Genomic DNA, 14,055 nt, shown 5'->3' with positions numbered 1-14,055 from the left:
ACTGTTTACGAATTTCTTAATTTGTCAAATTTTCGTCATTTGACCATTGTTAACTAAGTGGATCAATTTTAGTATATCAACACAAGAAAATATGTTAATATTAATATGTTCCTTAATTTTGCATACCTAGGGTTTTTTTATGAGGTAAATAAATTTTGGCATTTTACCCTCTCCTCCAATTCATTTTTCCTGGTACAGTTATTTCATAGCTAAATATTTTAAATTTTTAAAACAACCTTCTGACACTAAAGCTGATTGCTAGTAGTACAGTTACAAAACATGTCCTTCAAAATTAAATAAGAATAACATAATAACAAGATTGTGACCACATTTTACAACTCCTCCCTCAAAGCTTCATTGAACCACTGCCTAATGGAATACCCTGGACAACCGTATATTTTGGTTAAAGCCGCCACTACTTATGGTCGACGACGTCGAGACACGTCGTACCTTCTTCCTAGTGAACCGATTATGTACTTCGATAAATTCGTTCCAACCCCCCACCCTGAGCTTCAATTTAATCACACTAATTATTACAAATATCAGCTAGAGCTGGACAAAGGCAATAAGATTGATCCCCAAATCATTAGGAATGAGCTTGCTATGGATGATGTGGAGAGATTTGCTAACACAACCGTGCAGAGGATGATGGTTGGTCCTAGTGGCGAAGCTAAGCCTGCATACCTACCACTGCTGTTGGACTTAAAAGGTTACTTTCATCATGGAGGTGTGCCTGTTTTTGTGCAATGGCTTTTCAACCATCACGTCTTTGCGGAAGGGGAGATTGTACCTCGAGATGTCGTCCCAATATTTGACCTTGTTCCGACATTCGACGCCGAGTCAACCATAACATTTGCTTTTCCACTTACTGAGAAGCATGTTTTCATTGGTGCGAAGACTAATTCAATCCACGTTCTGAAGATTGAGGATAGAATGTCAATCTTAAAAATCAACGTCTTTAGTGGTGTCACAAAAGTAAATGGTGTTCATTACCACCGTGTTTCTGTTTGCGGTAAGGTGCCTTCCGATGTTGATAAGCCTGTTTTCCCAGTAGGGGAATTTGTGATGTGCTGGAATGCAAAGGACATTTCAAGACCATCGTTTATGCACAATTTCCGCAATCTTTATGATTGCTATACACCGATGCTATTCATAATCACTGAAGCACGGCCACATGACATCATACTTTGGAAGCTTGTTGCATCGCTTCCAGGACCATATCAGGGAAGCTTTAGTGGGTATGGCGCTGTAGGTGGTGTTATGCTGCTTTGGAACAAGCTTGCAGAACCGTACTTCAGCAGAAGGAGCTCCTGCTTGACTGGACATCTCATGGGAGTCGAAGTGGAGGTAATTTACATACTTATTTTATCACAAGACATTTAAATTTAAGAAAGTTAAATGTTTAAGTTTAATAATCACAGAATCATATTTCAGTTATTTGACTTTATTAATCATAAATTGGTGCATTATCAATTAGATTTAATTTGACTTTATTAATCATAAATTGGTGCATTATCAATTAGATTTAATTTGACTTTGTTAATCATAAATTGGTGCATTCTCAATTAGATTTAAATTGACTTTGTTAATCATAAATTGGTGCATTATCAATTAGATTTAATTTGACTTTATTAATCATAAATTGGTGCATTATCAATTAGATTTAATTTGACTTTGTTAATCATAAATTGGTGCATTATCAATTAGATTTAATTTGACTTTGTTAATCATAAATTGGTGCATTCTCAATTAGATTTAAATTGACTTTGTTAATCATAAATTGGTGCATTCTCAATTAGATTTAAATTGACTTTGTTAATCATAAATTGGTGCACTATCAATTAGATTTAAATAGACTTTATTAATCATAAATTGGTGCATTATCAATTAGATTTAAATTGAATTTATTAATCATAAATAGGTGCATTATCAATTAGATTTAAATTGAATAAAATATAGATAATACTGTTTATTCTCTAAATATGATGTAGGGCCTTTGCAATTTAAGGTTTTGTAATTTACATTATGTAGATATCACATGTCACTAGATTTTTTGTACACGCCACGAGAGACTACACTACTCCTGAATGTTGTTTGTTTTTACCAATTTGCTTACAGCCTGGACCTTCAATTGTTCCTACCCGCTTTGACGATGTTACCCCTCAAGAAGTGTTTTATCCTGCCAATGAGTACGATGAGGACATCCAAAATTGACAACTGGACGAGGTCTTGAAATCGACGTTGGGGAGTTCTTGAAATGTCCAATGTAACATACTAGAGGTAGCACGGTTTTATCCAACTTAGATTAAGTAAAAAAAAATATGGGCACGTGCTATATTAGTCTCTTTGTGTGGAATTCGTTTCATGGTTTGTTATTTCGAGTGTAATCTTGCAACTTTTACCAATTAGTTTCATTTGCTTAATTTTAACTTTTAGCAATTAGTGTCAATTAGTTTCATTTGCTTAATTATAAATTTTAAGAAATGTAGTATTTAAATTTGGACAGAAAGTAATGTACTTCGATGATATCATGTTGCTAATACATTAATTGCTTAAGCTTAATCATTTGTTTCTAGAGCTACAAACAACAAGCTATAGAAACACACGGATTAATTATTTTAAACAAGTAAATCAAGAATCATTATTAAGTTGGAGATAAACATCAAATATAATAACCTTCCCCTTCCTAAGCTTCAGCACGGCTCCTTCATCAATTTGCACTTCATAATTCTCGATCAATTTATCAACGCCTTTCCTGATGAAACACTTCCCAATTTTATTTTCAGACATATGAACCTTAAGCTCAGCCTCAAAATTTGTATCATACAGACGCAGAAGAACCCTAGTCGTTTCTGCTAGATTCTGAAAATGCTTTCGGGCAAACTCTATCGGGACATTCTACATCCAAAAAGAAAGATTTTATTAAAAAAAAAGTTTATTCAAAACCAACAATATATAATACACAAAAGCAAAAATATAATCCAGAAAAATATAAATATTTCTGATGTTAATAAATCAACATAAATAAACATACTATGACTCCCTGTGAATGATACGATTCAAAGAATACAAATTGAAAATTACGCCCTCCTAATCTTGCGGAAATTGTATTTGCCCAAGAATTTGCTTCCACCATCGTTGTTGAACAGCCTTCAATCAAAGGCTTTCGACCACGCTTCTTACGAAGATTACTATCTACACTTGCCATATGTATCAAACTCAGTAACACCATAAGAATATCTCCTTCCGTGATTTAATGTATAGGCAGGTATTCAACTTAAGTTACTAATTCTAAAATTAAGTCAAACACACACTTAATTACAACAACAAGTTTCACAATTATGTTTGATGCAAACGGTACTAGCTTATAACATCTAGACTTGAATCACACAGTAAATTCATAATTAAGTCATACAATTCCCATTTGGTTTTCCTCAGAAGTTACAAAACAGATTCCCAACAGCTCTTCTCCATATTTTTAGTCAAACAAACACTAATTTCCGCCAATAAAATAGAGTTTCAAAACAACAAAAACACTAATACATAAATTTCCCTTAAATGTAATCCATTTTAAATAAACTAGTACACGTATGTACAACTCATCTGGTTGACCTACGACGATGCAAATGGGTATCACGTGCTGATCATCAAACCAAACAAAAAGAAAAGGGAAATTAAAAAAAAAAAAAAACCAAAATTCAAATGGATATTTATTTAATTTGAAATAAAATTAAAAACCAAAAAAACCATAATTGAAATAAAATTGAACAACAATTAATTTGAATATTTATTTTGGCTTAATATGGAATTACAAAATGGAAATGGTTGGTTAGGGGGTGGGGTATTGTAGATGAAAAGTTGTTGTAAGCCGAGGTGTCAATTCGGAAGGAGTTTGGGTCGGGTCTGTTCGGGACGGGTCTATTCGGGTAAAAATTAATGATTTATATCGGATCGGGTCCGATCGGTTCAAATTCGGGTCGGGACAGTTTCGCATCTAGGTATATCGAGTCCGGGTCGTTGGATTAGGGTCGGGGGAACTCCAGTTCGTTCACTTTCGGCTCGGATCAATTTGGGTCTGGTTTAAAACGTTTATCAACAAAATTATTTCGGATTGTATTTAATTTGGGTCGGGTTAATTTCGGTTCGGATGGTTACGGTTCGGTCATTTCAATTTGAAAAATATAAAGGTGATCCGTTGACAATCATTAAATGGTCAGTTCCAATTCAATTGCTTTATGAGTTTGGCTGAATCTTGGTAGAGCTGACCAAATTCATTTCCACATAAGAGGTTACTTTTAATCTACAGATATGGTTGAGTTTTAACCTAATTATTGGTTCATTAACAAGCGCGAAGTTTTAGTTTTTGAATTTGATCAAGTTATGTAAAATTGAGATTGAATACTTATCAATAACTTATCATACCTATATAAGTGAGACCGAGCTAGTGATATATTGACGAGTAATAGTTAACTTATTAATAATCACTGAAGTAGTAAATACTCCCTCCGTCCCAAATTACTCGCAACCTAAACAAAATTTTTGACTTTTTGACTTTAACTATATAAAAGCAAATGTAATCATGTAATATGTTGTTAGGTTTATTTTAATGTATAGTTTATTAATATAAAATTTTGTACCTTATATAATCATATAATAAAAGAAACTAACGGTCAAACAAGTGCATCGGCAACCGTGTTCAGTCAAAATGTCTAATTGTTGCACATAATCTATTTTTTTTTTTACCTTTAACTCTCTCCATCCATATTAAATCTTACCATTGTGTTACTAATATCTTTTAAAAGAAGTTGATATTTAAACAATAAATTATAGAAGGGAAATTGTTATAAAATATAGAGGAAATGGATTTACTAAACGATATCTTACAAAAGAGAGAATCCGATGTTAATTACAAAAAAAATAAAAAACATGATCACATCACTGTATAAAGAATTATAATATTGCTAAAGTTAACTTTAGAAAGAAATGGAGCACGAAATAGAGTTTTTCGCTACTTTAGGAGAGATGGATAACCAATATGACGTGATTGCAAAAAAAAGGTGTGTTTTTGCGAAAATATATTTATATGACGTGGTTTCTCTCAATTAAAGTCTTCTAAAAGGTGGTCTAACGTAACATTTCCATATTATAGTTTCAACAATAAAATAATTTACAAGGGTTAAGGGTTTAATGTTTAGGGTTTACGATTAAGGATTAAGGATTAACGGGTCAATGGTTGTGGGTTTACGGTTGATTAAGGGTTTAGGTTGAGGTTGTGGTGTTTATGGTTAATGGTTTAGGCTTTAGGCTTTAGGCTTTGGCTTTAGGGTTTAGGGTTAAGGGTTAACGGTTAACGGTTTAGGGCTTGGGCTTTAGTATTATAGGGTTTTAGGGTTTAGGCTAAATTTATACTACCGTCGGTCCTCAAAATATATATTGCAATTTAGTCTTTATAGACAATACAAAGTACAAACGCGACAATACGAACCACCGTCATGACAAAAATTATTTAATTTTTAATTTTGCGACGGAGGTGTAGTCCATATGTTTGTAATTACTTGTTATTGGATTCCTACAAATTATTTTCAGTTCAAACTTCAACTAAGTTATTACTATTTAACCCTTACTTCATATTATTAAAAATTCCATGACAATCACATTATCATAATCAAAATTTTATATAACAACAAATCTTAGGTTGTAACCTTTTCAGAGTAGTACTTTGCTCCTTTTACCCCTATATGAATTGAAAACGACAAATACACATAAAATCTATTCCAAAAGTGCTGAGCTTTGTACAGTATCAGACATGGTGCTTTTTGACCATGTACCAGTTACACTTATGTAATTAGGTGTACCACACACTACTTCTCCAAACATTGAGCTTCTAACCTTCCATCCTCATCCAAATTTTTTCCATACTACTTTCTGAAATCCAATCCATGGAAACTAACCAAGAAGCCACATGCCCTCCTGGATTCTACACGGCTGAAGCCGTTGAGAATGTGAAGCACTGTTTTGGATACAATAACAATCCAGAACAAGAGATGAGCTTCAATGATTTCGTTTACTTTCATAGCCAAAACGGCAAATTGACCCTTCATGTTGTTGAGTTCGATATTTTAAGGAAGATTGTGGCTAACCCCAAAGAAGAGCAACACATGATGGACAAAATGATGATGGTTAATGAAGAAGGTCAGATTTTCCCTGCACACTTACCAAACATGGCTGATGTCGTTAACAAACCGGAAGTTCAGTCAGCAATTTCTGAGATAGAAAAGGGTGAATCTGTCAAGTATGAGGGGAAAACCAAAATCATCCCGACCTTACTGGCTGATAGGATTGATGCTAAGCCCATTATACCCACAAGTGGCCCGGTATATTCCCTATGCTTGAGCGGCTTCACCACCGACTTTGGTAGCTACACAGATGATGTTATCTTCCTCCAGGTGAAGGATGTTTCCTTTTTTCTTTATTTTTGCTTAATTTAATGACCTGTTATTCAATTGAGTTTAGATTACTATACTTATCATGTTTGTGCTTATTATTGTTCAATTGCGACCATAAATTATGAATGATATCTTTTTTAAGGTCAATCTCTATTATATTAAGGTCAATCTCTATATTAAGGTCAATCTCTATTATATTAAGGTCAATCTATAATTCCTGTTAATTAATTAATATCATGTTGTTGCGAATGTCCCTGCTTTAAAATTCATTTGTTTGGTAAAATCCATTAATTGTGATTTGTAATTCCTTTAATCGTGTAATTGTATGATTAAGAAGATTAATGCACAAATATTGCCGTTCATACAATGGTCAATTGTTTGTGCAGGTGAGATCTCCTATGACAGAGATCAATTACTCTGTTTTTAGGGATCAATTTATAGAAGACAACCTCACCAGCCGGTACCAATCTGTTGCATTACGACCGGAAGTCGAACCTCATAAGAGGGAAATCGACATTGGAGCATCAGTTGTGCTTTGGAACGGTCGTAGGATCACCCGTCCTTCCTTTGTGGACCACTTTAAACAAATTGTTGCAACCCATAACCCCTTTCTTATGATAGTGACAGAAGTTGGAGCTACTGCCATTAATTGTGAGAGGATTTTGTCTAAACTAGAAACTACCATGTCCTGGCGCTTTGATGCAGGTGGAGGAATTCTTGGGGGGACAGTCGTGTTCTGGGATGCTAAAAGGGTGGATTCAACCATGCTAATTGCGGCCGATGACGATAATGATAACCGTATTATGGGAACATTCAATGCAGTTCAGGTTGCACTCAATCCATGTTCATTTAATTTATGTTCGGGTTGCTATTCGTATATCACTGACCATGCTGTTAATTTGCTGTTGGTTCGCAGGTTTAAGATGTGTGGCTGAGGGTATTGAGGATTGTTAAAGGGTTTATTAGTTATTACAATATCTGTATTAGTACTCTAGTATGTATCTTGTGTCGTTGTGGAACTATGGTTTGTGATGTTTAATGACTATTATCTAGTAATAGAACTCTGGTATGTCTAATTAATGAAGCGTTTGTGTTGTGTGCACTTGATGACAGCACGATCATGTAGGTTTATGCGTGATACATAGTTACTAATTAACACATATGTTAATCTATATTGTCTACCTTAATGTCGTTGGTAGGTATATGTTAGTCTATATCTCCTTCACCATATTGTTTTATTCAGTTGAAAATAAATTGAAAATGCTGGTATATATGCGCATGAATTCCTTTGCTGGTCATATTGCAACTTAGATAAATAGTAATTTGAAATCATTTGTAGTAGTGCTCCGTTTGTAGTTGTACACTACTACAATTCAGATTGCGCTGGTCATAAGTTCAAATCATTTGGTTCATTAACGTGGACAAAATTACTCACATTATAATTTCTTTATCACTAAATGAACTATCATTTTGTAATAAATATTACTACTTACATTAAAATATAGAAAAGTTAATATATTCATGCACACTTAATCGTTAGTAGTCAGTTTTAATTATTATAAAATCACGTATTCTTGTGGAGATAATATAGTGCTATTAAAAATGTAAAAAAGCGGATGTCGGATGCAGATATTAATTTTTACAATTTCGGAATCTAAAATAAGTCCGAAAACTAAAGCCTAAAATAATGAATTATAAATAAAATTATGCAATTACTAGTTTTTCTGTTAAATTTTTTTTTAAAACTTATTAACTTATTCTAATCATATTCTAATCATATTCTAATCATATCCGATCCGTGAATATCCATACTATTTAGGAGGCGTTTTTGTCGTTATTAGGATATCTACTGTCCAATGGATATTGGACGGCTTGTTTTCGCCACTAAAATGACCCCGCCAAAATGGATGAATACCCTCCCAAATGAGCCCGCCTAATTTTATTTTACACATTCAACTTACCCTCCCAAATGAGCCCGCTAAAATCAATCATTACTTTATCCTGGTATATATATGGTGCTACCCTCATCAAAACCCTAAAGAAAAACAATGGCAAAGCGAAAAATTTCAATCCCTGTAAGGTTGGTTAAGCCATACAACCGAAAGAGATCCACGAGAGACTTTTTACTACTACCATGTTCACACCTTGTTAAAACTAAGGGTTTAAAAGTTGTCAATCCATGTATTCCCAAACTAGCCTCGCACAAATTGCTCCGGAAAGGTGTGCTTGGTGTGATCAAAAGCCCGGTGCTGTCCTCCGATGGAAAAATAACAATTTCAAGGCTTGATGCTTACACTCTGGCTCAAGTAATTGCAGGTAATGCGAGGTTGGGAGGAGACCTCGTAATAATCACTCAAACAAACAAGGTTAGGCTTGTCAATTTGCCCGACTTATCTGATTTGGCCTTACTGCCAAAAGCCATGAAGTTCTTTGTCCAATGGGTCATCTCTACCCAAGGTGGTAAAGAAGGATGTGGATTACAACATGTCATACCGAAGTCTGTAATCAATGTAGTTGATCCACCTTCCGATTTACCCACAATTGTCGAGTGTTGTGAGTTGTCTATAGGGGATCATCAATTGAAAATTCCAAGTTACAGAAATGATTGTAAGCTTTTCACTACACACTATCCGTTGTTAGTGTCTAATATATACATACGCAGCACTACCATGTCTTCATCCACTTTAGATGGGAGAGAAATGGAGGTTGAGGTGAAAGTAGTGGCGAATGAACACGGATTGTGCTGGAGTGGGAGTAGCTTAAAAGGGTTAAGGTACATGCTGTGGAATTGTCGTGATATGGGTAGGGAGACGTTCTTGCCGTTGCTGAGGTCTGCCATACAAATGCATATGCCTCATTTGGTTATCCTAACCGAGTCAAGAGTGTCCATTCACAAGGCTCGACATATTTGTGCGTTTTTGAAGCCATATGTTGTGTATGGAGTTTCCAAAACAGAGTCCGATGGTGGTTACGCCATTCTTTCTTTCACCAGTCAAGTCTCCATGAAATTGAGTAGCTCTTTTAGCACCGAATATTGTTGGGCCATAGATGTTCAAGTTTGAAGTAACAAACACTATTTCTAGTAGTTGATGTTTTCCTATAATCTAAAATGTTAAGAAGTCTTAAGTATTATGATATGTATCTTGTTGCAGTATTGTTGGCCTAATGAAATTGAAAGTCCTTTGTTACTGTCTAATTCAAATATGAAATTGAAAGCCCATTGTTACTGTCTAATTCAAATATGAAATTGAAAGCCCATTGTTACTGTCTAATTCAAATATGAAATTGAAAGCCCATTACTAACACATTAATCCAACACCTTTTTAACAGGGAGACCAAATTGAAAGTGGTCCCTTTTTCTTCGAAAAGCAAATTACAGATTTTATAAGTCCATTATGGGTATTGAGCCCATAATAAAGCACAATAAACAGAAAGCCCACACAAATCCCATTTACATGGTCGTTATTACATGGCCCATTACATTCCACAGTCAATTTCTAAGAAGACATGATATAGGCAACAAATTCTATTTCTAATGCACAACATCAAATTGGTATAACTTTGATGTCTGTTTCTCCATCGCATTTGATGCATTTGACATCATTATTAATAAACACATTCCTCGTGTTGTAAGGGAACAATAGCCCGTACCCAAATAGTAACTCAATTTCATGGTAGACTTCATCCGCGTTGAAAACCTATAACACAGGATTCTAAAGTGAGCACAACTCATACTATTCCAAAACAGATAACTTTAAGCCTCGAACTAAGAATTTCTCCTTCATAAAATGCAATCTAAAATAACAGGAAAGCTTTATTACATCTCGCACATAAAATGCAAGACATATTAATAAACTAACACATTAAGTCCCCTAGTGCAGGCCACAACTTCATGACACACATTAAGTCTGCTAACTGGAAGTCATATTATAAACTAACAAGCATTTTTATGACATATTAGTGGCAACTACTTCGGAAGAGTATAGGAAAAAGAAATGTTTACGACTTACCCGCTTTATGACCTTAACGTTTGGCGTGCTAGAATCAGCGTGAATGAAACACAGCTCTGATACATGTCCAGATTTGGCCACAACACAAACGGATGACAGTACAGGAGAGTCGAACACTGAAGGTCCGTGAACCTCAGACACTATGGCCAAGTAAGAACAACACTGACTACGTAACAACCGATTAATAGAACCTCTTGCCATAGATACCGAACCACAGCCACCAGCAAATAATACCACATCACCCTGTATCATTAAAGACCTGTCATTGACCAGGTTTCATAAGGTTTTAACAACAACAAAACCACACTTACCAGCAGTGAAGTACAAATAGATGGACCTCCTGAACACGGCAAAACCAATCCATGCATCATCGTCAAAACCTATGGCATATACACAAATTTCCCTTAGTTTTGTAACAATGCAGGTATCAAGAAAGCATATCAATGGGATACTTACACCAACAGTTATTGATTGTAGTTTGAAAAGAGCTTCAGCCGATATCCACCTAATAAAACCATAGATTATTCATCAAAAGAAAAGGAATAGTCGAACTTCCTACAGTACTTATAATGGAATTTCTATCTACAATTCAGATACCTCTTCAGCATCCAAAGTCTAAAAGATGTTACATCTTCATTGTTCATCCAGAGAGTATTGTCTGTGCATTCAAAATTGAACTTCTTGCGCATAGTAACGAGCCCTTGACTAGTTAACTCCTTTGATTTATCCACCACATTGGTTTTCTTCATAGTTGTTTTTTCCCTATTTTTAGGGGTCTTTCTTCGTGCTTCCCTGCCCCTATAACAAACACTCACACTGCCAGTTCTATGAACCTGTTGTGACCCATGTGGCCCATTTGTGTCCCGTGCTTCGGTAGGATGTTTTTCACCATAAGCCACATCCAACATCTACAACATAACAACCAAATTCATTTAAACAAGGAAAACAAAGAATAATACCAATACAATAAAACATGTACTTACCCCAAGTTGACCAAAGTCTCCCCCCGGGATACGGTCTTCTCTAACAGCCATACGTATCTCCTCCACGTTCCAAACCTCCAGCCTTGGGTAATAGCCCCATTGCACTGGATTTCTATCTAGTCGATCTAAATATATGACCTATAACACAAAACACACTTTTGATTCAATTGCACGCTTCATAACAAACGCATTAATGAGTAAAAAATTAGACTCCCCTACCACCAAAAATATAAGACAGCCACCACACCCACTAGCAAATCCTGTTGAATAAAACCGCCTTGCAAACATCGCAACACTGTCCATGAGCTTCTTCAGAACAAGGCTACACCAATCATATTCAGCAGCTTTCCGAGCACAAGTTAAAGCCGGCACTATATCCGCAGCCAATCTGGATGACTGGGTAGGGCATAACAACATTTGTAGCGACAACAATAAGAACAAAGTCTTGAACTCTACCTCCTGATGTTCTTCCCAATTTCCCTCCACCCGAGCAATGAGTTCCCCATTAACTGGAATACCCTCAAATACGTACTCTCTACCAGTTTTCACGGACTTCGTATTCCATGATTTACCATAACTAGCCATTAGCCCTTTTAGCTCCTTCAACATATCACTCCCCAAAGTATTGTAAGTGGGAACAGGAATTCCACCGTTTGGAATTCCAAGTACCCAGTGAACCTAATTTTGTGAAAGCCTAAAAACTCTACCATCTCGACAGGTAAGCGTACAATTGAAAGGATCGATGCGAGTCATAAGCCAGTACGACAACTGCCTTGGGAGATTCAAAAAAGATCCAATTTTCAAAAGACCACCAAACCCCATTTCCCCAACCCACCTCTTACGTCGCTCATCGAAAGTATGGCATATTTTTCCAAATGACTCTATCCGACAACTTGTATTCGCTGGCTGAAATTTTCCACATAAGTTAAAATTAATAAAAATTAACCAACACATTTACCTTTTACTTAGCCAAATTAATAGCAAATTAGTCTTATAAAAACAACAATAAATCAATAGTTCAACTATTAAAACTTACCCTACATCTAGCATTCACATGGCGTAGCAACACCTCCCCTTTCCTTTTCACAACCCCTCCAACGCTTAACGAATCATCCTAATTCATTCCAATACATAAGCCCCTATGTTGTTTTAATTTCTCATTTAAGAATTTCGATAAATGTTCAGATTACCTTGAATAACTCCGGAGACAGCTTCTTCAATGGAGGTACAACACCAGCCTTATATGACATATTGAAAATGATTTTATTACTTCCACAAATCACTGTAAACATATAATGACTAATTCTACCATACATTACCTCAAACGCATTTCCATGGCTGGAGATTTTGCGCTTCCGGTTCGAACTCCCAAATGATTCCATCTTCTTGCCAAACACCTGCAATGTGCAATGTATTACCTACCCCTGTACACCATCATCCCAATTACTATAGTGTTATGTACTAATCCAAACCAAACCAAATCCAATCCACACTTCGAATTTCTGTAACACTAATTACTACTATACCCATTGAACATAGAAGACCATAGTTAAATACAATCACAACACAACTGACTTCATAGCAATTGCAGAAGTTCTAGCACCACCTCAATAAAACAACCTCAACCTAATGGCAACAACACTCAATCTATACCAATTACTAAGTTTGCAGTTCACTGGAAAGTCAATACAAAACAACGCAATCGATGCGCGATTGCGTGCACCAAATCAAATAACTGCAATCTACAAACCCTAGAACAGATATCAATAACCAATAATAGGTAAAAAATAATTCAAATAAACTGCAATGTAATATCCATAAATCACGGAACAAAGATAAAATCGGCAATCGGCAACATACATGGACAAAAAAAATATTCAATCGAGTAATTCAATCCCTAAATCCAGTAATGCATACCTTATCTTAAAATTGCCGAGAATATGTTGCGCCGCGAAATATGTTCCCCCAGAATTGAAGACCCGCCAACGCGACACCAACTATGGTCGCCCAGAATTGCAGACCCAAACCTCAGTTCGTTCCTCCGACTTTGATGTTCGTTCGCCGCCAAACCTCAGTTCTAATTCCCAACAAAGGTAAAGATCAATTGTAACGGGGTCAACAACAATTTGGGGAACGGGACGAAAAACACCTGAATTGACGTCGTTAGTTAGCTGTTAACTATATTTGGTCAGTTTGACGTGCATACCCTTACTAAACAGCGTCAATTGTCCAATATGCCCCCATATAAACGCGCAAAGTTTATATGGCATATTAACATGTATTTTCTCCTATGGAATTTGTAATGCAAAATATAAATTACAGTGTTACACAGACGTAGGTGACATGTTCAACAAATACTCCTACTGTATATAGATTCGTGTACTAAGTTTTTAGGGCTTACCACTTTACCAGTGCATATGTTCTCTTGGGCATTTTGACAAACACCTTTAGAGCATGGTGTATTGGTGAATTATGTGGTATTAGAGAAATGGGAAGTAGTGATTTGGTGAATTTGGATGGAATTTGATTGGCAAATTTTGATGGATTCAATGTTTACTCTCTGCTTAAGGTGGTTGATGGTTTCATTGTAAATTGCTGAAATTTTCAATTCACACT

Source organism: Chenopodium album, chromosome 26 (genome assembly GCF_948465745.1).
Source record: "Chenopodium album chromosome 26, dcCheAlbu1.1, whole genome shotgun sequence".
In the NCBI taxonomy this organism is placed as follows: domain Eukaryota; kingdom Viridiplantae; phylum Streptophyta; class Magnoliopsida; order Caryophyllales; family Amaranthaceae; genus Chenopodium; species Chenopodium album.
The sequence above is the reverse complement of the archived record's forward strand: the minus strand, read 5'-3'. Positions refer to the sequence as shown.